This window comes from Bos indicus, chromosome 15, assembly GCF_029378745.1.
Source record: "Bos indicus isolate NIAB-ARS_2022 breed Sahiwal x Tharparkar chromosome 15, NIAB-ARS_B.indTharparkar_mat_pri_1.0, whole genome shotgun sequence".
NCBI lineage: Eukaryota > Metazoa > Chordata > Mammalia > Artiodactyla > Bovidae > Bos > Bos indicus.
Window position 1 is genome coordinate 11,770,490 of NC_091774.1, and position 22,637 is coordinate 11,793,126.

Below are 22,637 nucleotides of genomic sequence, written 5' to 3' on the forward strand. Positions count from 1 at the left end.
AATTATGCAATATTATTTCTTGTTCATTAGTTAAAAAGTAAAGATATTCATATATATATATATATATGTGTGTGTGTGTGTGTGTGTGTGTGTATTTCAATCATTTCTACCAGAATGGTGGTTTATAATTTGGATTGAATGGATAGCAAAATTTTGAAAAACCTTTTACTGGACCCATGATAATTTTGGGGAAAATTAATGATCAGTGATTACTTAAAGATGCTATGTAAATTTTGAGCTTGTGCAAGTTGATGGAATTTTGGTATTTGGAATAAGGAACACAAGACAAAGTCTAGACCAGAGGAAATTTTTAATTAACTTCACATACATTGGGATTGAGATACTTCTGAAAAATCTGAAATGTCAGACAGGCAGGTGGCAAGGAGACTGGATGTGTAAATTTATGTACCATTTGCATATTTTTGTAACATACTCTGCAGGAACATATACAATTTACTCCAGAGATAAAGTACAATGAAAGTTAGTATTATCTTTGAACTTAAGTAATTTCAAGTTTTAATGCTATGTAAAAGACAAGCAAATGAGAGAAAGATAAAGTAGGTAAAAGGTTGAGGACAAAGAGAATTTATCATGGAAGCCAAATAAGGATATTTCAACACAGAAAAGAACTGAGGTCCTAATGCTGCTAAAAGAAAAAGTAACTTACAGCTTGAAAAAGTCAGTTTGATTTAACATATGGAATTCATTGATTACCTTGTATTAAGACTTTTGGAAATGATGAATATCATCCAAACAAGCACAAAATGCATTGAGATTGAGTTGGGCTGGAAGGAAAAAAAAGAGAATGAATATAAATAGCCTCTTCAAGAAACCTGATTTTGAAGAGGAGATAAATAGAGAATTAGACATAAGAGATGAAATGAGATGAAACATTGGAAGGAAGTAATTGAATATGATAAGACTGAAAAATATTATTTTTAAGGTTTTCGATTTGAAGTGGAATCTACTGATTCTTCAGTGAAAAGAAAAAAATTGTATTAGATAAAATAATACTGGCTTGGATATGTGGGCAGTTGTACTACGAAAAGTGAGAAGAAAAAGACTTTAAAAACATTGGTAATAATGTTACCAAAATCAAAATCTATGGAAGCTAATCTGAGTAAAAATGAAAGTGAAAAAAGACATAGTTAATTATTTGGAAATAACTAAGAATGGCCTGGACTTCCCTGGTGGCTCGGACTATAAAGAATCTGCCTGCAATGCTGGAGACCTGGGTTCGATCCCTGGGTTGGAAGGATTCCCTGGAGGAGGACATGGCTACCCATTTCAGCATTTTTACATGGAGAATTCCCAAGAACAGAGGAGCCTGGCAGGCTACAGTCCATGGGGTCACAAACAGTCAGACATGACTGAGTACAAAACACAGCACTGCACAGCAAGAATGGCCCACTGATTCAAAATCTAACCAAGTTTTTTTTTTTTAATTTAAATTTATTCATTTTAATTAGAGGCTAATTACTTTACAATATTGTATTGGTTTTGCCATACATCAACATGAATCTGCCACAGGTGTACACGTGTTCCAAGTTTTTAAATGAACAAATGAGTTAATATTACTGTAAGAAGAATCTTTCGCTGAAAAAAAATTATCCTTTGAAGTAGTGATTTTCTAATTGAAACCATTATAAGTAATGACAAGATCCACTGCGTGATCATGGCAATTAGGGGCTGATGCAAAGCAAAGGCAAGATCAAATGTAGAGGAAAACTTCAAAGCACTGGAAGTTACAGATAATTATGAGGTTTATACTATCACATGATTGTGGTAGGGCTTAAGGATTAAAGGACAATGAAGAGGAATAAAGGAGAATACGGTGTGTGTGCCATGCTAAGCTCAGAGAAGGCAATGGCACCCCAGTCCAGTACTCTTGCCTGGAAAATCCCACGGACAGAGAAGCCTGGTGGGCTATAGTCTATGGGGTCGCTAAGAGTCAGACACGACTGAGCGACTTCCCTTTCACTTTTCATTTTCATGCATTGGAGAAGGAAATGGCAACCCACTCCAGTGTTCTTGCCTGGAGAATCCCAGGGACGGGGGAGCCTGGTGCGCTGCCTTCTGTGGGGTCGCACAGAGTCGGACACGACTGAAGCGACTTAGCAGCAGCACCAGCAGCAGCCATGCTAAGTTGCTTCAGGCTTGTTAGACTCAGAGTAACCCTATGAACTGTAGCCCACCAGGCTCCTCTGTCCATGGGGTTCTCCAGGCAAGAATACTGGAGTGGGTTGCCATTTCCTCCTCCAGGGGATCTTCCCAACCCCAGAATTGAACTCTTGTCTGCCTGTATGTCCTGCACTGCAGGCAGATTCTTTACCCACTGAGTCACCTAGAAAGCCCCAAAATATTATTGAAAAATGGCAACAAAAGTATCATCAGCTACACCTCCTAACACTGAGTTATATGTAACCTAAGAAATCATATAAAAACAACATAAGATGGCTAAAAAGAAGATTTTTTAATGAGAATATTTGAGTCTACTCCCCTAGCAGATTTCAATTATACATTACAGGATCATCAACTACAGTCACCGTGTTTTGCATTAGATTTTCAGACCCTCTTTATAAAGATACAGTATTAAACTACTTGGAGAATTAGGTTTCGGATAAGCCATGGAATTAATGCCTTCAGGAAAATAGTTGGAAAATCCTTATTTTTCTGTTCCCCATCTCTGAAGAACTGAGTAGGTGCAAGAAAGACCCCTGGCCCACAAAACCTATTTACTAGCTCACCCTATCCAGAAAATGTTTTGCTTCATTTTTCCCCTTTTACTTGTTGTTGGAGGGAGAAAGATTTCTTGATCTTGTTTTTGTCCAAAAGAAACAATGTGTGTGTGTGTGAGTGTGCCTGTGTTTAGTTGCTCAGTGGTGTCCGACTCTTGTGACCCCATAGACTGTAGCCTGCTAGACTTCCCTGTCTATGGGATTCTCCAGGCAAGAATACTGGAGGGAGTTGCCATTTCCTTCTCCAGGGGATCTTCCCAACTCAGGAATCGAGCCTGGGTCTCCTCCATTGCAAGCAGACACTTTACTGACTGAGTTATGAGGGAAGCTCTAAAAGAAACAATGGGTATGATAATCTTGTGATAGTTGTTATTCAGTCACTCAGTCAAGTTCAACTCTTTGCAATCCCATGGGCTGTAAAGAATCAGGTTTAATTTCCTTTAGGTTGACTAGTTTGAGCTCTTTGCAGTCCAAGGGACTCTCAAGAGTCTTCCCCAACACTACAGTTCAAAGGATCAATTCTTTGGTGCTCAGCCTTCTTTATGGTCCACCACTCAGTCTATACATGACTACTAGAAAAATCATAGCTTTGACTATACAGACATTTGTCAGCAAAATAATGCCTTTGCTTTTTAATATGTGAACTTCCTGATGTTCAAGCTGGTTTTAGAAAAGGAAGAGGAACCAGAGATCAAATTGCCAACATCCGCTGGATCATGGAAAAAGCAAGAGAGTTCCATAAAAACATCTATTTCTGCTTTCTTGATATCCCAAAACCTTTGACTGTGTAGATCACAATAAACTGTGGAAAATTCTGAAAGAGATGGGAATACCAGAACACCTGATCTGCCTCTTGAGAAATTTGTATGTAGGTCAGGAAGCAACAGTTAGAACTGGACATGGAACGACAGACTGATTCCAAATAGGAAAAGGAGTACGTCAAGGCTGTATATTGTCACCCTGTTTATTTAACTTATATGCAGAGTACATCATGAGGAACGCTGGGCTGGAAGAAACACAAGCTGGAATCAAGATTGCAGGGAGAAATATCAATAACCTCAGATATGCAGATGATATCACCCTTATGGCAGAAAGTGAAGAGGAACTAAAAAGCCTCTTGATGAAGGTGAAAGTGGACAGTGAAAAAGTTGGCTTAAAGCTCAACATTCAGAAAACGAAGATCATGGCATCTGGTCCCATCACTTCATGGGAAATAGATGGGGAAACAGTGGAAACAGTATCAGACTTTATTTTTCTGGGCTCCAAAATCACTGCAGATGGTGACTGCAGCCATGAAATTAAAAGACGCTTACTCCTTGGAAGAAAAGTTATGACCAACCTAGATAGCATATTCAAAAGCAGAGACATTACTTTGCCAACAAAGGCTCGTCTAGTCAAGGCTATGGTTTTTCCTGTGGTCATGTATGGATGTAAGTGTTGGACTGTGAAGAAGGCTGAGTGCCAAAGAATTGATTCTTTTGAACTGCAGTGTTGGAGAAGACTCATGAGAATCCCTTGGACTGCAAGGAGATCCAACCAGTCCATTCTGAAGCAGATCAGCCCTGGGTGGGGAAATGATGCTAAAGCTGAAAGTCCAGTACTTTGGCCACCTCATGTGAAGAGTTGACTCATTGGAAAAGACTCTGATGCTGGGAGGGACTGGGGGCAGGAGGAGAAGGGGATGACAGAGGATGAGATGGCTGGATGGCATCACTGATTCGATTGACGTGAGTCTCAGTGAACTCCAGGAGTTGGTGATGGACAGGGAGGCCTGGCGTGTTTCGATTTAGGGGGTTGCAAAGAGTCAGACACGACTGAGCGACTGATCTGATCTGATGTCATCTAGACTGGTCATAGCTTTTCTTCTAAGGAACAAGAATCTTCATCTTTTTTTTTTTTTTTTTTTTTTTATGGCTGCAGTTATCATCTGTAGTGATTTTGGAGCCCAAGAAAATAAAGTCTCTTTCTTACTGTTTCCGTTGTTTCTCCATCTATTTGCTATGAAGTGATGGGGCTGGATACCATGATCTTAGTTTTTTGAATGTTGAATTTCAGCCAGTTTTATCATCTCTCCTTTTTCATTCTCATCAAAAGACTCTTTAGTTCTTCTTCCCTTTCTTCCATAAGTGTGGTTCCATCTGCATATCTGAGGTTATTGATATTTCTTCCTGCAATGTTCATTCCAGCTTGTGCCTCCTCCAGCCCAGCATTATCTTTTAGGATTTGAAATAGCTCAGCTGGAGGTCCATCATCTCCATGAGATTTGTTCATAGTGTTGCTTTCTAAGATGCACTTGACTTCACATTCAGTGAATGATCATCATCATGTTTATCTGGGTCATTAAGATCTTTTCTGTATAGTTCGTCTGTGTATTCTTGCCATCCCTTCTTAATATCTTCTGCTTCTGTTCAGATCATATCAGTCATTCAGTTGCGTCTGACTCTTTGTGACCTCATAAATCGCAGCATGCCAGGCCTCCCTGTCCATCACCAACTCCCGGAGTTCACTCAGACTCATATACATCGAATCAGTGATGCCATCCAGCCATCTCATCCTCTGTCGTCCCCTTCTCCTCTTGCCCCCAATCCCTCCCAGCATCAGAATCTTTTCCAGTGAGTCAACTCATCGAATGAGGTGGCCAAAGTACTGGAGTTTCAGCTTTAGCATCATTCCTTCCAAAGAAATCCCAGGGCTGATCTCCTTCAGAATGGACTGGTTGGATCTCCTTACAGTCCAAGGGACTCTCAAGAGTCTTCTCCAATACCACAGTTCAAAAGCATCAATTCTTCAGCACTCAGCCTTCTTCACAGTCCAACTCTCACATCCATACATGACCACAGGGAAAACCATAGCCTTGACTAGATGAACCTTTGTTGGCCCATGCCATTTCTGTCTTTATTGTGCCCATCTTTGCATGAACTATTCCTCTGGTATATCTAATTTTTTTGAATGATCTCTAGCTTTTCCCATTCTATTGTTTTCCTCTATTCCTTCACATTGTTCAGTTAGGAAAACTTTTTTATCCCTCCTTGCTCTTCTTTGGAATTCTGCAGAAAGTGGTATTCTTGTGATACCTCCTTGTTAAACTCAATGTCATAGTTTTTCCTATTTTGAAATATAAGTTACAATGCTCATGATGTTAATATGTCATGTCAGCTTAGACATTCAGAATCTGAAGGTGAGTCAAGCATGAAAAGAATGAAAAGAAGTAACTGTGGTAAATGTTCTCCAAGAGTGTTTTTTATTTTGTTTTAAAATCAGGGTATAGTTGTTTTCCAGTGTTGTTTCAGTTTCTGCTGTACAGTGAAGTGAATCAGTCATATGTACACATATGTCCCTTCCTCATTGAACTTCCATCCAACCCATCTACATCACCATAGAGCACCAAGCCGAGTGCCCTGGGTGTGCAGCTGGTTTCCAGTAGCTATCTGTTTTACATCCAGCAATGCACATAGATCATTTCCAGTCTCCCAGTTTTTTCTGTTCGTCCCTCCCCACCCCACCACCCCAAGTCCACACATCCATACTCTACGTCTCTATTCCAGCCCTGAAAATAGGTTCATCTGTACCATATATTTTTTTCTGCCTATGTACATTGTTCCAACACTGGTTGTACCTGGTTTTCCATTCTCTTTGTTGCCTCCTTCATGTATGACACTTCCAACTGTTTAGTTGGGAATGTGCACTCTTTTTAGAATCCTGATGGAAATGAATTTATGGCAGATAAAAATTCCCCTATACATTGAACTTTCTTTTAATGTGACAGTCTATATTTTCCCACTGAAGTCATCTTTACTATACTTTTTCTATGAAATATAAAGTTGCTTCTGAAGCTCACCATTTCATTATGTCCATATGTAACTTGAGGGACATTTCTGATACGCATTAAGAATTTACATTAATAATGTCAATAAAGCAAAATTTATATAATAAATATATGAAAACACTTAAGAATGAATATTTTGTTACTTGCTTCTACTTTGAACTTTGTTTACTCAAACTTTGTTTGGTACAAGTTTAGAACTTATAGTAGCTGGCAACATTAACAAGTTTGGTGAAAATAGGATATTTATACATATTTCTTTTTCTTTATAATTTTATTTAGTTATAGGAACTTGTATGCTTGACTTTTTATTATCACCATTTAAAAAAAATCAGATGTCTTCAAGACTTTGATGCATATATACACATTTATTCCATTTTCATCATTACCTACACTGGTAAACACTGCGGTAAACCTTTGTTGTAAGCAGTGAACTAACTGGCAGAACTTTTTTTTTTTTTTTCCATATTAACTAATGGTACAGGTATAGACAGAGACCATACATAATTAATGCAAATAACCTGAAATTTTCTATGGTTTACCTATGAGGTATTAGGGCTTATAAGTCTGGTTTACAAACTACTTTATATCAAGTTATTGACTCTAGATGTTTTTATTTCATTTTAAGAGCTTTAAAATATCATTTATTTTGTTTTCCTAACTAAATTTTCTTGCCTACTAATGTTAGTGTTTTCTGACAAGACTATATATATATATATATATATATTTCTATTTACTGATATGATCTAGAGTGAGGCTGCATGTCCCTGCTCTTTAACAGAGGTTAAATTACCAACATCTGCTGGATCATGGAAAAAGCAAGAGAGTTCCAGAAAAACATCTATTTCTGCTTTCTTGACTATGCCAAAGCCCTTGAATGTGTGGATCACAATAAAGTGTGGAAAGTTCTGAAAGACATGGGAATATCAGACCACCTGACCTGCCTCTTGAGAAGCCTATATGCAGGTCAGGAAGCAACAGTTAGAACTGGATATAGAACAACAGACTGGTTCCAAATAGGAAAAGGAGTATGTCAAGGCTGTATATTGTCACCCTGCTTATTTAACTTATATGCAGCGGACATCATGAGAAATGCTGGGTTGGAAGAAGCACAAGCTGGAATCAAGATTGCTGGGAGAAATATCAATAATCTCAGATATGCATATGACAGCACTCTTATGGCAGAAAGTGAAAAGGAACTAAAACGCCTCTTGAAGAAAGTGAAAGAGGAGAGTGAAAAAGTTGGCTTAAAGCTCAACATTCAGAAACTAAGATCATGGTAACTGGTCCCATCAGTTCATGGGAAATAGATGGGGAAACAGTGGAAGACTTTATTTTTGGGGGTTCCAAAATCACTGCAGATGGTGATTACAGCCATGAAATTAAAAGATACTTACTCCTTGAAGGAAAGTTATGACCAAACTAGTTAGCGTATTCAAAAGCAGAGACATCACTTTGCCAACAAAAGTCCATCTAGTCAAGGCTATGGTTTTTCCAGTGGTCATGTATGGATGTGAGAGTTGGACTGTGAAGAAAGGTGAGTGCCAAAAAATTGATGCTTTTGAACTGTGGTATTGGAGAAGACTCTTGAGAGTCCCTTGGACTGCAAGGAGATCCAACCTGTACATTCTGAAGGAGATCAGTCCTGGAGGTTCTTTGGAAGGACTGATAATAAGGCTGAAACTCCAATACTTTGGCCACCTCATGTGAAGAGTTGACTCATTGAAAAAGTCCCTGATGCTGGGAGGGATTGGGGGCAGGAGGAGAAGGGGATGACAGAGGATGAGATGGCTGGATGGCATCACTGACTCAATGGACATGAGTTTGAGCAAACTCCAGGATGGACAGGGAGGCCTGGCATGCTGCAATTCATGGGGTCACAAAGAGTCGGACACAACTGAGTGACTGACCTGAACTGAACAGAGTACCTAATCACATCATAATACAAATAAGTATATTTAGTCTATAATCAAATGAAGTTCTGTGTTTCTTGAACAATTCAAAGTTTTCTGAATTTTTGCATAAAATAAAAATATGTGTGTATTTATTTTTTTAACTCCAGAAATCATTAGGATTTATTAGAAAATGAACAGATTTTAATAGAAAGCAACCAGAAAGATTCTTCCCAGAACTGTTAAATTAATGTATTGTGATTATATTGCTTTTTCTGTTTCTTCATGCATAGCACTCCCAGTCTCCAGAAAGCCTCCTAAATAACACCTACAAGATGATAAAGAACATTGAATCTGTTACACCTGTGTTTGAGATAAATAATTTTGGAATTTGAAAGGCCTGTGTTAGCCTCCTGAGTGTTGCACGTTTAGATTAGTTCTCTTCACAGCATTATGCCTTGCAACTATACCATCACCAGTGGGAGAGATAGCATTTCTAAAAGTAGCATTTGTTGCAGAAGCAAGGGATTATTAGAGAAGATCATCTCCATTAACAAACTTTAGAATTGTGGGATCTTCTTCAGCTATATATATATATATATATATATATATATATATATATAATATTCATGTCCTTGAATTACATCTCTCACCTGGGTAGTGAGGAGGACCTGGTAAAGTCCCTTCCAATGGGATTTAAGGACAGATTTTGTTGTTAGAAATTTTTAATCAGAAAGATGTGAGAGAATGGAAAGTGTTTGGTGAATCATAGTCAGGTTTTACTTGAGTAAAGTAGAATTCAGAATCTAGTTCAGGTTACAGGTATAAAACAAAACCATAATGAATGTAACATCTACAAAGGTGGAAGAATAATTTTCCTGTCTACAACTGACCTCATTTTTTACAAAAGATAATCACAATAAAATTTTTTTGTCTTAAATTTGATCTATTTACATAAGTGCAGCAAGAACAGAGATTACTTGTATAAGTTCCTTTAAAGACTGCTTTGTTGAAATTATTTATAAAGAGTTTTAGAATTAAACTCTCAAAAATCTGAGTCCTTTGTTTCTAATTGTGTCATGCTGTAAGGAAAAGAGATTCCTGATGAATTTATACAAATAGGTATATTGGCATGAAAATAAGAATCCTCACTGATATGACCACTTAGTTTGCCTCTATGTTTTGGATATTGTAAGTAAAGCTGCTATAAACATTAGAGTGTGTCTGTCTTTTCTAATAAGTGTTTTATTTTCTATATATAAACCCCAGGAATGGAATTGCTAAATTGTATGATAATTATTTTTTAAGGTTTTGAGAAACCACCAAATTGTTTTCCACAGTATCTGTACCAATTTATATCCCCATTAATAGTTTTCTAGAATTATCTTTCTCCACATTTTTGACATCCCTTCTTATTTATTATCTTATGATAGCCATTTTGACAGGTGTACAGTGAAGTCTCATTGTGGTTTTTGCATTTCCATGATGATTAATCAGGTTATGCATCTTGTAGGTGCCCGTTTTCTTTTTTTGGCGAATATCTAAAAGTGATAGTCATTAAAACAGTATGATACTAGCACAAAAAACAGAAACATAGAACAGTGGAACATGAAAGAAAGCCTAGAACTAAACTTGTACACCTATGGTCAATTAATCTACAACAAAGGAGGAAAGACTGACAATACAATGTAATAAAGTCTCTTAAATTAATGGTGCTGAGAAAACTCGACAGATACATGTAAAAGAATGAGATTAGAATCTTCCTTAATACCATGCACAAAAATAAGTTTAAAATGGGTTAAAGACCTAAATGTAAGACCAGAGATTCATTTAAACTTTTTTATATTTAATTGTGTGAGTTCTTTTTATATTTTTGATATTAACCCCTTATCAGGTATATTGTTTGCAAATACTCTTATATGGAAAGAACTTAAATGCCCATTGGTAGATAAATGGACAAAAAAGATGTGAAACATATGATATATATGAATATAACTCAAACAGAACAAAGAATGAAATCTTTCCATTTGTGACAACATGGATGGAACTGAAAGTTATTATGCTTAGTAAAGTAAGTCAGAGACAAACAAAAAGCATATGTCTTACTTATATATGTAATCTGGAAAAAAAAACAAATCAATAAATATAATGAGTAACAAATAAATTCACATATACAGAATTTAATAAAAAAAGGTATTGGTTATTAGAAAGGAAGTGGGAAGAAGAAGGGATGAAATAGAGAAGTTGCAAACTACCAGATATAGAATAAATTAGTCACAAGAATGTAATGTACTGCATAAGGAATTTAGTTAATACGTTATAATAATTGTGTATGGTATAAAATCAATAAAAATATAAAATCAGTATTCTGTACACATGTAACTAATATAATATTAGTCAACTATTTACTGCAAATCATTTTTTAAATAAATAAAACTGAGATTTCTAAATTTTGGAGGCATCTTGTGGTAGAGAACAAAAGTAAAGTTTTCATCTTTGTTCACAAATTATAACTTAGTAAACTGTTGATAGATTAACAGAAAAGATATCTTTAAATTTGGAAAAATATTTTAAGAATTAAAATTTTAAAAAGAAAAAATCAAAATTATAAGCATCTCATCATTTCATTAGGCCCCATGTCATTAATTTTTTTTTTCTGCTGATTTCTGTTTTTCCAGTAATTCCCTGGACCTTGCCTAATTATTGAGGGTGATGGATGCAGTAATAATTCCGACAACATTGTAAGGTTATTGTTAAGACTTATATGACCTGCCCAATGAAGTGGGTATCTTGATCACTGGAGATAGTGTAAGATGTACCACAAGTGGGAAACATATTTTTTCAGAGAATTTTTTTTTTTTTTTTAACTACCGTGAAGGTATGACTTCTGAGGCAAGGGAAATCTTCAATGCACCTGGAAGATATACATATGATAAATAAAAAGGAAGAACCATATAAATAACACATTAAGTGGCCTTTAAATGATGTCCAGATGTTAAAAGATACAGAGAAAAAATGTCTGGTATATCAAGGCACAAAAATAGTTTTTCTTAAATACACTATCTTGAGTGAAGAATGCAAAAACTGAAAAATGGGATTTGCCAAAGAGCCAGAGGAACTAAGTGGACTTCTTGTGTTTCCCATAGCCCTGGCTGTCCTTCAACCTCTCTGATATAGGAGATGACTATTTGCCATGTTCCAAGGACATCAGAAGGCAAAAATCTGGTTTAAAAAGTTACTTTTTTTGCAAAACAGAATAGACTTCATCCATATGTGCCACAATCTTTATAGATTCTATTACTGTGCCTTTGCATGAAAGTTAGCTAGAGCATTTTCCTGATACTTGAGTTCAGTTCTTTTGATGTGTCTCAATTTTCATGCCAGCCATTTCACAAGGTTTCATAAATGTAAACAAACTTAACCCTTATAATTTTTTGAATGATAAATTTAAGTTATCAAATATCTGATAAACTTGGAATTATTTTGGAAAAATACAGAATCCCTGTTTTATAGGCAGGCTACTTTAAAAGATAAACATTTCACTTTTTTATTATTATTATCAAGAGCAGAACAAAAATTCAATAAAATTTTGACAGTTTAAGAAAGGAAGAAAAATTCAGTTCAGTTCAGTTCAGTCACTCAGTCATGTCCGACTCATCGCGACCCCATGAACTGCAGCCTGCTAGGCCTCCCTGTCCATCACCAACAACTGGAGTCCACCTAACCCATGTCCACTGACTCGGTGATGCCATCCAAACATCTCATCCTCTGTCGTCCCCTTCTCCTGCTGCCCTCAAACTTTCCCAGCATCAGGGTCTTTTCCAGTGAGTTAGCTCCTTGTATCAGGTGGCTAAAGTATTGGAGTTTCAGCTTCAGCATCAGTCCTTCCACAGAACACCCAGGACTGATATCCTTCAGAAAGGACTGGTTGGATCTCATCGCAGTCCAAGGGACTCTCAAAAGTCTTCTGCAACACCATATTTCAAAAGCATCAGTTCTTTGGAGCTCAGCTTTCTTCACAGTCCAACTATCACATCCATACACAACCAGTGGAAAAACCATATCCTTGACTAGATGGACCTTTGTTGGCAAAGTAATGTCTCTGCTTTTGAATATGCTATCTAGGTTTGTCAAAACTTTCCTTCCAAGGAGTAAGCATCTTTTAATTTCATAGCTACAATCAACATCTGCAGTGATTTTGGAGCCCAGAAAAAAAAGTCAGCCACTGTTTCCCCATCTATTTGCCTTGAAGTGATGGGACTGGATGCCATGATCTTCGTTTTCTGAATGTTGAGCTTTAAGCCAACTTTTTCACTCTTCTCTTTCACTTTCATCAAGAGGCTCTTTAGTTCTTTTTTGCTTTCTTCCATAAGGGTGCTGCATATGTGAGGTTATTGATATTTCTCCCAGCAATCTTGATTTCAGCTTATGCTTCCTCCAGCCCAGCGTTTCTCAAGATGTACTCTGCATATCAGTTAAATAAGTAGGGTGACGGTATGTAGCCTTGACGTACTCCTTTTCCTAATTTGAACCAGTCTGTTGTTCCATTTCCAGTTCTAACTGTTGCTTCCTGATCTGCATATAGATTTCTCAGGAGGCAGGTCAGGTATTCTAGTATTCCCATCCCATTCAGAATTTTCCACAGTTTATTGAGACCAATACAGTCAAAGGCATTTGCATAGTAAATAAAGCAGAAATAGATATTTTTCTGGAACTCTCTTGCTTTTTCCACGATCCAGAAGATGTTGGGAATTTGATCTCTGGTTCTTCTACCTTTGCTAAAACCAGCTTGAATATCTGGAAGTTCACAGTTCACGTATTGCTGAAGCCTGTCTTGGAAAATTTTAAGCATTACTTAACTAGCGTGTGAGATGAGTGCAAGTGTAAGGTAGTTTGAGCATTCTTTGGCATTGGAAAGAAAATTAACTTATAATGTTATGTAAGTAGACAATTTACATAAGAATAATTAGAGAAGAGAAGGAAAAAGCAAAGGAGAAAAGGAATGATATACCCATTTGAATGCAGAGTTCCAAAGAATAGCAAGGAGAGATGAGAAAGCATTCTTCAGTGTTCAGTGCAAGGAAATAGATGAAAACAACAATAGAATAGAAAAGGCTAGAGATCTCTTCAAAAAAATTAGAGATACCAAGGTAACATTTCAGGCAATATGAGTTCAATAAAGGACAAAAATTGTATGGACCTAACAGAAGCAGAAGATATTAAGAAGAGGTGGCAAGAATACAAAGAAGAACTATATAAAAAATATCTTCACTACCCAGATAATCACTATGGTGTGATCACTCACCTAGAGCCAGACATCCAGGAATGGGAAGTCAAATGGGCCTTAGGAAGCATCACTATGAACAAAGCTAGTGGAGGTGATGGAATTCCTGTTGAGCTATTTCAAAACCTAAAAGATGATGCCATGAAAGTGTTGCACTGAATATACCAACACATTTGGAAAACTCAGCAGTGGCCACAGGACTGGAAAGCGTCAGTTCATTCCAATCCCAACGAAAGGCAATGCAAAAGAATGCTCAAGCTACTGCTCAATTGCACTTACCTCACATGCTAGTAAAGTAATCCTCAAAATTCTCCAGGCCAGGCTTCAGCAGTACATGAACGGTGAACTTCCAGATGTTCAAGCTGGTTTTAGAAAAGGCAGAGGAACTAGAGATCAAATTGCCAACATCGCTGGATCATCAAAAAAGCAAGAGAGTTCGAGAAAAACATCTTTTTCTGCTTTACTGACTATGCCAAATCCTCTGACTGTGTGGATCACAATAAACTGTGGAAAATTCAAGATTTGGGAATAAAGACCACCTGACTTATTTCCTAAGAAATCCATATGCGGGTCAGAAAACAACAGTTAGAACTGGACATGGAACAACAGACTGGTTCCAAATAGGAAAAGGAGTATATTAAGGCTTAATCCTTGGAAGGAAAGTTATGACCAACCTAGAGAGCATATTAAAAAGCTGAGACATTACTTTGCCAACAAAGGTCCGTCTAGTCAAGGCTATGGTTTTTCCAGTAGTCATGTATGGATGTGAGAGTTGGACTGTGAAGAAGGCTGAGCACTGAAGAATTGATGGTTTTGAACTGTGGTGTTGGAGAAGACTCTTGAGAGTCTCATGGACTGCAAGGAGATCCAACCAGTCCATTCTAAAGGACATTAGTCCTGGGATTTCTTTGGAAGGAATGATGCTAAAGCTGAAACTCCAGTACTTTGGTCACCTCATGCAAAGAGTTGAATCATTGGAAAAGACTCTGATGCTGGGAGGGATTGTGGGCAGGAGGAGAAGGGAACGACAGAGGATGAGATGGCTGGATGGCATCACCAACTCGATGGAGGTGAGTTTGAGTGAACTCCGGGATTTGGTGATGGCCAGGGAGGCCTGGCGTTTTGCAATTCATGGGGTCGCAAAGAGTCAGAAGCGACTGAGTGACTGAACTGAACTAACTGAAGGCTGTATATTGTCACCCTGCTTATTTAACTGATATGCAGAGTACATCATGAGAAATTCTGGACTGGATGAAGCATAAACTGGAATCAAGATTGCCGGGGAAAATATCAATAATCAAAGATATGCAGAGGATACCACCCTTATGGCAGAACACGTCTAAGTAACTTCACTTTCACTTTTCTCTTTCATGTATTGGAGAAGGAAATGGCAACCCACTCCAGTGTGCTTGCCTGGAGAATCCCAGGGATGGGGGAGCCTGGTTGGCTGCCATCTCTGGGGTTGCACAGAGTCAGACATGACTGAAGCAACTTAGCAGTATGGCAGAAAGCAAAGAAGAACTAAAGAGTCTCTTGATGAAAGTGAAAGGGGAGAGTGAAAAACTTGGCTTTAAACTCAACATTCAAAAAATGAAAATCATGGCATTTGGTCGAATCACTTCATGGCAAATAGATGGGGAAACAGTGACAGACTTTATTTTTGGTGGGTTCAAAATCACTGCAGATGGTGACTGCAGCTATGAAATTAAAAGACACTTAGTCCTTGGAAGGAACGTTTTGACCAACCTAGACAGCATATTAAAAAGAAGAGGCATTACTTTGTCAACAAAGGTCTGTCTTGTCAAGGTTATGGTTTTTCCAGTAGTCATGCATGGATGTGAGAGTTGGATAAAATGAAAGCTGAGCACTGAAGTATTGATGCTTTTAAATTGTGGTGTTGGAGAATACTCTGAGAGTCCCTTGAACTACAAGGAGATCCATCAAGTCCATCCTAAAGGAAACCAGTCCTGAATGTTCCTTAGAAGGACTCATTCTGAAGCTGAAAATCCAATACTTTGGCCACCTGATGGGAAGAGCGGACTCATTGGAAAAGACCCTGCTGCTTGGAAAGATTGAAGTCAGGAGGAGAAGGTGATGATAGAGGATGAGAGGGTTGGATGGTATCACCGACTCAATGGACATGAGTTTGAGTAAACTCTGGGAGTTGGTGATGGACAGGGAGGTCTGCGTGCTGCAGTCCACGGGGTTGCAAAGAGTTGGACATGACTGAGCCACTGAACTGAACTGAGACTACTGATATTAAAAGTTCAGTCTTAAACTCTCCACGATAACAATTTAATTTTTGCCAAGTTGGTTACCAAAGTTTATTTATCTCTTTTTTTTCGTCTCTGTTCCCAATTTTTATGTTTATAGTTTACATTTTATTTTCTTTTTTCAATTCTGAAATAACCAAAAGATGAATTTCCTATTTATTATAACTCAACCACTAGAAACTTTAGTTTCTACAAAAACTAAGAAAAGGTGATTCAGAACCGTATATCATACTATTCTTCTTTTAGATTGATAATTTATTAATATCTTTAATATTGTCATCAAAACTCACTTTTAACAACGAGGTCGAAATTATTAAGAGTCAATGTAGAATTCTGAGACCTTGGTCTTGTTTACAGTAAACATCCTGCTCCATTGTCCTGGAATGTGTCTTTAGTCTGATAAAGTATCAGCACTTAGATCCAGGGAATGGCAGTGATTAAATTCTATTCCACATGCTTGAGGGAAAAAACAACTGGTGATCATGAGTCTTCAGTTCAGTTGAGTTGTTCAGTGGTGTCTGACTCCTTGCAACCCCATGGACAGCAGAATGCCAGGTTTCCCTCTCTGTCACTGACTCCCGGATGTTGTTCAAACTCATGCCCATGGAGTCAGTGATGCCATTCAACCATCTCATCCTCTCCATTCCTTTCTCCTCCTGACTGCAATCTTTCCCAGCATCAGGGTCTTTTCCAATAAGTCAGTTCTTCTCATCAGGTGGCCAAGGCTGGAGCTTCAGTCTCAGCATCAGTCCTTCAGATGCATATAAAGATTGATTTCCTTGAGGACTGAATGCTTTGAACTCCTTGCAGTGCAAAGGACTCTCAAAGAGTCTTCTCCAACATGACAGTTTAAAAGCATCAATTATTTGGCACTCAGCTTTCTTTATAATTCAACTCTCACACTCATGCATGACTACTGGCAAAATCATAGCTTTGACTAGACGGAATTTTGTCAGCAAAATAACATCTCTGCTTTTTAATATGCTGACTAGGTTCAAAGCTTTTCTTCCAAATTTTCTTCATAGAAAGCTAACCAAACTGATCACATGGATCACAGCTTTGTCTAACTCAGTGAAACTATGAGCCATGCTGGGTAGGGCCACCAAAGATGGAGGGGTCATGGTGGAGAGTTCTAACCAAACGTGGTCCACTGGAAAAGGGAATGGCAAACCACTTCAGTATTCTTGCCATAAGAACCCCATGAACAGGACGAGAAGGCAAAATAGACCATCAGTTAAGTTCAGTTCAGTCGCTCAGTCATGTCCGATTCTTTGCAACCCCATGGACTGCAGCACGCCAGACTTCCTTGACCATTACAAACTCCTGGAACTTGCTCAAACTCATGTCCATCGAGTTGGGAATGCCATTTAGACATCTCATCAGTTCAGTTTAGTTCAGTTCAGTCGCTCATTTGTGTCTGACTCTTTACGACCCCATGAATCGCAGCATGCCAGGCCTCCCTGTCCATCACCAACTCCCGGAGTTCACTCAAGCTCTTGTCCATCAAGTCGGTGATGCCATCCAGCCATCTCATCCTCTGTCATCACCTTCTCCTCCTGCCCCCAATCTCTCCCAGCATCAGTCTTTTCCACTGAGTCAATTCTTCGCATGAGGTGGCCAAAGTATTGGAGTTTCAGCCTCAGCATCAGTCCTTCAAATGAACACCCAGGACTGATCTCCTTTAGGATGGACTGGTTGACCCTCCTTACAGTCCAAGGGACTCTCAAGAGTCTTCTCCAACACCACAGTTCAAAAGCATCAATTCTTCAGTGCTCAGCTTTCTTCACAGTCCAACTCTCACATCCATACATGACTACTGGAAAAACCATATCCTTGACTAGATGGACCTTTTTTGGCAAAGTAATGTCTCTTCTTTTGAATATGCTATCTAGGTTGGTCATAACTTTCCTTCCAAGAAGTAAGCGTCTTTTAATTTCATGGCTGCAATCACCATCTGCAGTGATTTTGGAGCCCCCCAAAATAAAGCCTGGCACTGTTTCCACTCTTTCCACTCTTTCCCCATCTATTTCCCATGAACTTATGGGACTAGATGCCATGATCTTCAGTGAATATCATAGGCATATAATGTGCAAGAGTACTACAACTTCTTGCCTTATTCATTAGCAAGAAGATTAAAAATGTTAGGTGTGTAATAATCATCTTCTAAATTTCATTGTTTCTTTACCAGAGTAATGTTATATATTTCTTCTATATCAGTACTCTTATTTTTAATACCAGGGCATCTTTGACAACTTAGTGGAATCCATTTCTTTCCTAGGTCTTGAACTGTATTTTGCTCTTAATTTTTTTAGGGTGGGGAGTTTTTATATTGGGAAACAGTAAAAGAGAAATAAATTTCATTTGGAATGTTCCCTACTAGGTGCTCCAATTTTTAATCCTCAATTTTATCTTCTTTTCTATATGCCTTACCCAGTGTTATAATTATCTCTTACTGTATATCAATTCACCCTTAAGTTACCAGTAACTTAAAAGAGCAGTGACTATTTTTCTCAAGAATCTGCAATTTGGGCAAGACCTGATGAAGAAGGGGCTCACCTCTGCTCCACATGGTTTCAGTGAGGGCAGCTCAGCTGCGATTGGAGGATTTTTTCTAAAAGGGATCTCTCACATATCTGGCAAGTATTTGCTGGCTATTGTACAGTAACTCCATTTCTCTTCACAAGGCTCTGTCTATGGGGCCACCTGGATTATGACTGGATTGTGTTTCAAGTAACAGAAACCTGAAAGTGTCATTATTCAGAGCTGCAGAGCAAGTGGTAGCTCCCAGCTTCTGATGTCCTGGGGTCACAGATTGGCAGTTGATCACCTCTGTCATATTCTAATTGTAGAGCAGTTATAGAGCTCACACAGATTTAATTATTGGGTACATGGAACACTCATTTTGGGGAAGGAATGTCAAAGAACTTGCAGTCTTTAATCTACCACACACCAGGCAAAAAGGATTTTTTATTCCCACCGCCCCCCCCCCCCCCCCGTGCAAAATACATTAATTTCTGTCATGGCACCTTCCAATTCCATCTCATTAAATCTAGGATCTTGACATCTAAACCAGGTCTAAATATAAATGAGCCTTCTTGGGTGCAGTCTTCTTCATAATAATATTAAGACATGTGAATTGAAGGGAGCAGCTCTCTGCTCCCATACGTTTAGCACATAATGTTGCAACTGTACGATAGTAATTGATTAGATAAGCAAAATATTACTCCCATTGCAGAAACAGGAGGAAATGGAGGCCAAAGGTATGGAAGTCATGGGTCGAAGAAATTTGATTAATCTTCCAAATGCTTTGATGAGGGCTCAATCCTGCTATCTATGATTCTTTGTACTTACTAACTCAGTTCCAGGAAATTTCTATCTCTTCCTTCCCTCAGTAATAGCCCATTTTGCAACTGAGTAACCATTTTGAGGTCAGAGGTAGATGATGCCCCATGCTGAGCAGCTGGAGTCCATCTTTATTGGCAACTGGAGCTTGTTTCTCCCTAACATTTTTAGGAAAAATATATTGGCAGGAACAAAGAGGAAATACTTTCTGCTGGGGTAGACAGAAAAGATGATCACATCTTTTATTCTTCAGGTCAAGGAGACCTCCCTAGCTATATATAAATAGAAAGGCTCCTCAAGGGTCATAAAAGGAATGGGCACAAGTCTATAATATGTTCTGCAAACCTCCCAGAGACGCTTATGATAGAACCCACTTTGGCTAAAATATACAAATGCACCTTGTGGGGGGACCTTCCATCATATCAGATATGGGCATTGAGCAAGGTGATTAGCCAGAGTGAACAAAGAAAACTGCACCTATATGAGTGATCTAAACACCCCTTTGTTGGTCCTCACTATTGATGTCCATGCTGCTCTTTCAGTGTGTAGTTCTGATTTGCTGCTGTCTGAAATAAACTGCTGCTTTGTGTGCTCTCCCACATATTCTCTGCTTCTAATACACTACATGCCTGTTTTGCTATCTTGGTCTCTTTGTGAAATTATTTTATCAAAGAAGACAAGAGCCAGGGCTCTACTTCTAGCCACTAGTCCCTGGAGGTCTACTGGTTAGGATCTCTAGTTTTCAACCAAGCAACACAGGTTCAATTTCCAGGCAGGGAACTAAGATCTAGATTCAAGCTTCTGTAGACTGCTAGCACACTGAGATCAGTTTTAGCCTGCTCCCTCCTCCTAGAAGGTTGAGGATATATATATATATATATATATATATATATATATATATATATAGAGAGAGAGAGAGAGAGAGAGAGAGAGAGTGTGTGAGAGAGAGAGAGAGAGAGAGCAAGGAGAGATAAGAAAGCCTTCCTCAGCGATCAATGCAAAGAAACAGAGGAAAACAACAGAATGGGAAAGAATAGAGGTCTCTTCAAGAAAATTAGAGATACCAAGGGAACATTTCGTGCAAAGATGGGCTCGATAAAGGACAGAAATGATATGGACCTAGCAGAAGCAGAAGATATTAAGAAGAGGTGGCAAGTATAAACAGAAGAACTGTACAAAAAAGATCTTCATGACCAAGATAATCACGATGATGTGATCACTGACCTACAGCCAGACATCCTGGAATGTGAAGTCAAGTGGGCCTTAGAAAACATTACTATGAACAAAGCTAGTGGACGTGATGGAATTCCAGTTGAGCTATTTCAAATCCTGACAGATGATGCTGTGAAAGTGCTGCACTCAATATGCCAGCAAATTTGGAAAACTCAGCAGTGGCCACAGGACCGGAAAAGGTCAGTTTTCATTCCAATCCCAAAGACAGGCAGTGCCAAAGAATGCACAAACTACCACACAATTGGACTCATCTCACACACTAGTAAAGTAACGCTCAAAATTCTCCAAGCCAGGCTTCAGCAGTTCATGAACGGTGAACTTCCAGATGTTCAAGCTGGTTTTAGAAAAGGCAGAGGAACCAGAGATCAAATTGCCAACATCCGCTGGATCATGGAAAAAGCAAGAGAGTTCCAGAAAAACATCTATTTCTGCTTTATTGATATCCCAAAACCTTTGACTGTGTAGATCACAATAAATTGTGGAAAATTCTTCAAGAGATGGGAATACCAGACCACCTGACCTGCCTCTTGAGATACCTGTTGCAGGTCAGGAAGCAACAGTTAGAACTGGACATGGAACAACAGACTGGTTCCAAATAGGAAAAGGAGTACATCAAGGCTATATATTGTCACCCTGCTTATTTAACTTATATGCAGAGTACATCATGAGAAACGCTGGGCTGGAAGAAGCACAGGCTGGAATCAAGATTGCCGGGAGAAATATCAATAACCTCAGATGTGCAGATGACACCACCCTTATGGCAGAAAGTGAAGAGGAACTAAAAAGCCTCTTGATGAAAGTGAAAGTGGAGAGTGAAAAAGTTGGCTTAAACCTCAACATTCAGAAAATGAAGATCATGGCATCCGGTCCCATCACTTCATGGGAAATAGATGGGGGAAACAGTGGAAACAGTGTCAGACTTTATTTTTGGGGGCTCCAAAATCACTGCAGATAGTGACTGCAGCAATGAAATTAAAAGACTCCTTTGAGGGAAAGTTATGACCAACCTAGATAGCATATTCAAAAGCAGAGACATTACTATGCCAACAAAGGTCCCTCTAGTCAAAGCTATGTTTTTTCCAGTGGTCTGTATGGATGTGATAGTTGGACTGTGAAGAAAGTTGAGTGCCAAAAAATTGATGCTTTTGAACTGTGGTGTTGGAGAAGACTCTTGAGAGTCCCTTGGACTGCAAGGAGATCCAACCAGTCCTTTCTAAAGGAGATCAGTCCTGGGTGTCATTGGAAGGACTGATGCTAAAGCTGAAACCCCAATACTTTGGCCACCTCATGGGAAAAGTTGACTCGTTGGAAAAGACTCTGATGCTGGGAGGGATTGGGGGCAGGAGGAGAAGGGGATAACAGAGGATGAGATGGCTGGATGGCATCACCGACTCGATGGATGCAAATTTGAGTGAACTCCAGGAGTTGGTGATGGACAGGGAGGCCTGGCATGCTGCAATTCATGGGGTTGCAAAGAGTCGGACACAAATGAGCAACTAAACTGAACTGATATATATATGTACTATTTTATAATCTGTCCTTTTCGATCTAAGCTGGTAAAATTTCACAGATTTTAGGTTTCAGGTGGCACCTTACCACTTCCTGGTACAACAAATCCATTCTAGGTATCTAGTTATCTATCTAGTTATCTATCTATCTAGTTATCTATCTAGTTTTCTATAAAAATCATTCCTATAATTTCTAAAAATCATTTCTATAAAAATCAAAAAAAATACTGAATGGGTTTAAATAACAGCAATTGTTTATTTTGCTCAGGAATCTGAATTTGGGAAGATCTTTTCCCCAAAGGTAACAATGCTGTGCTCCCTGTAGAGTCAGCTGGACAGATTGACAGAACAAAAGTTTGACTGTAAAGGCAGCTCAGAGGGATGGTATGGGGAGGGGGTGGGAGGGGGGTTCAAGATGGAGAACACATGTATACCCGTGGCAGATGCATGTTGATGTATGGCAAAACCAATACAATATTGTAAAGTAAATAATAATAATAATAAAAAATTTTTTAAAAATGAACTGATTAGGGCTAATAAAAAA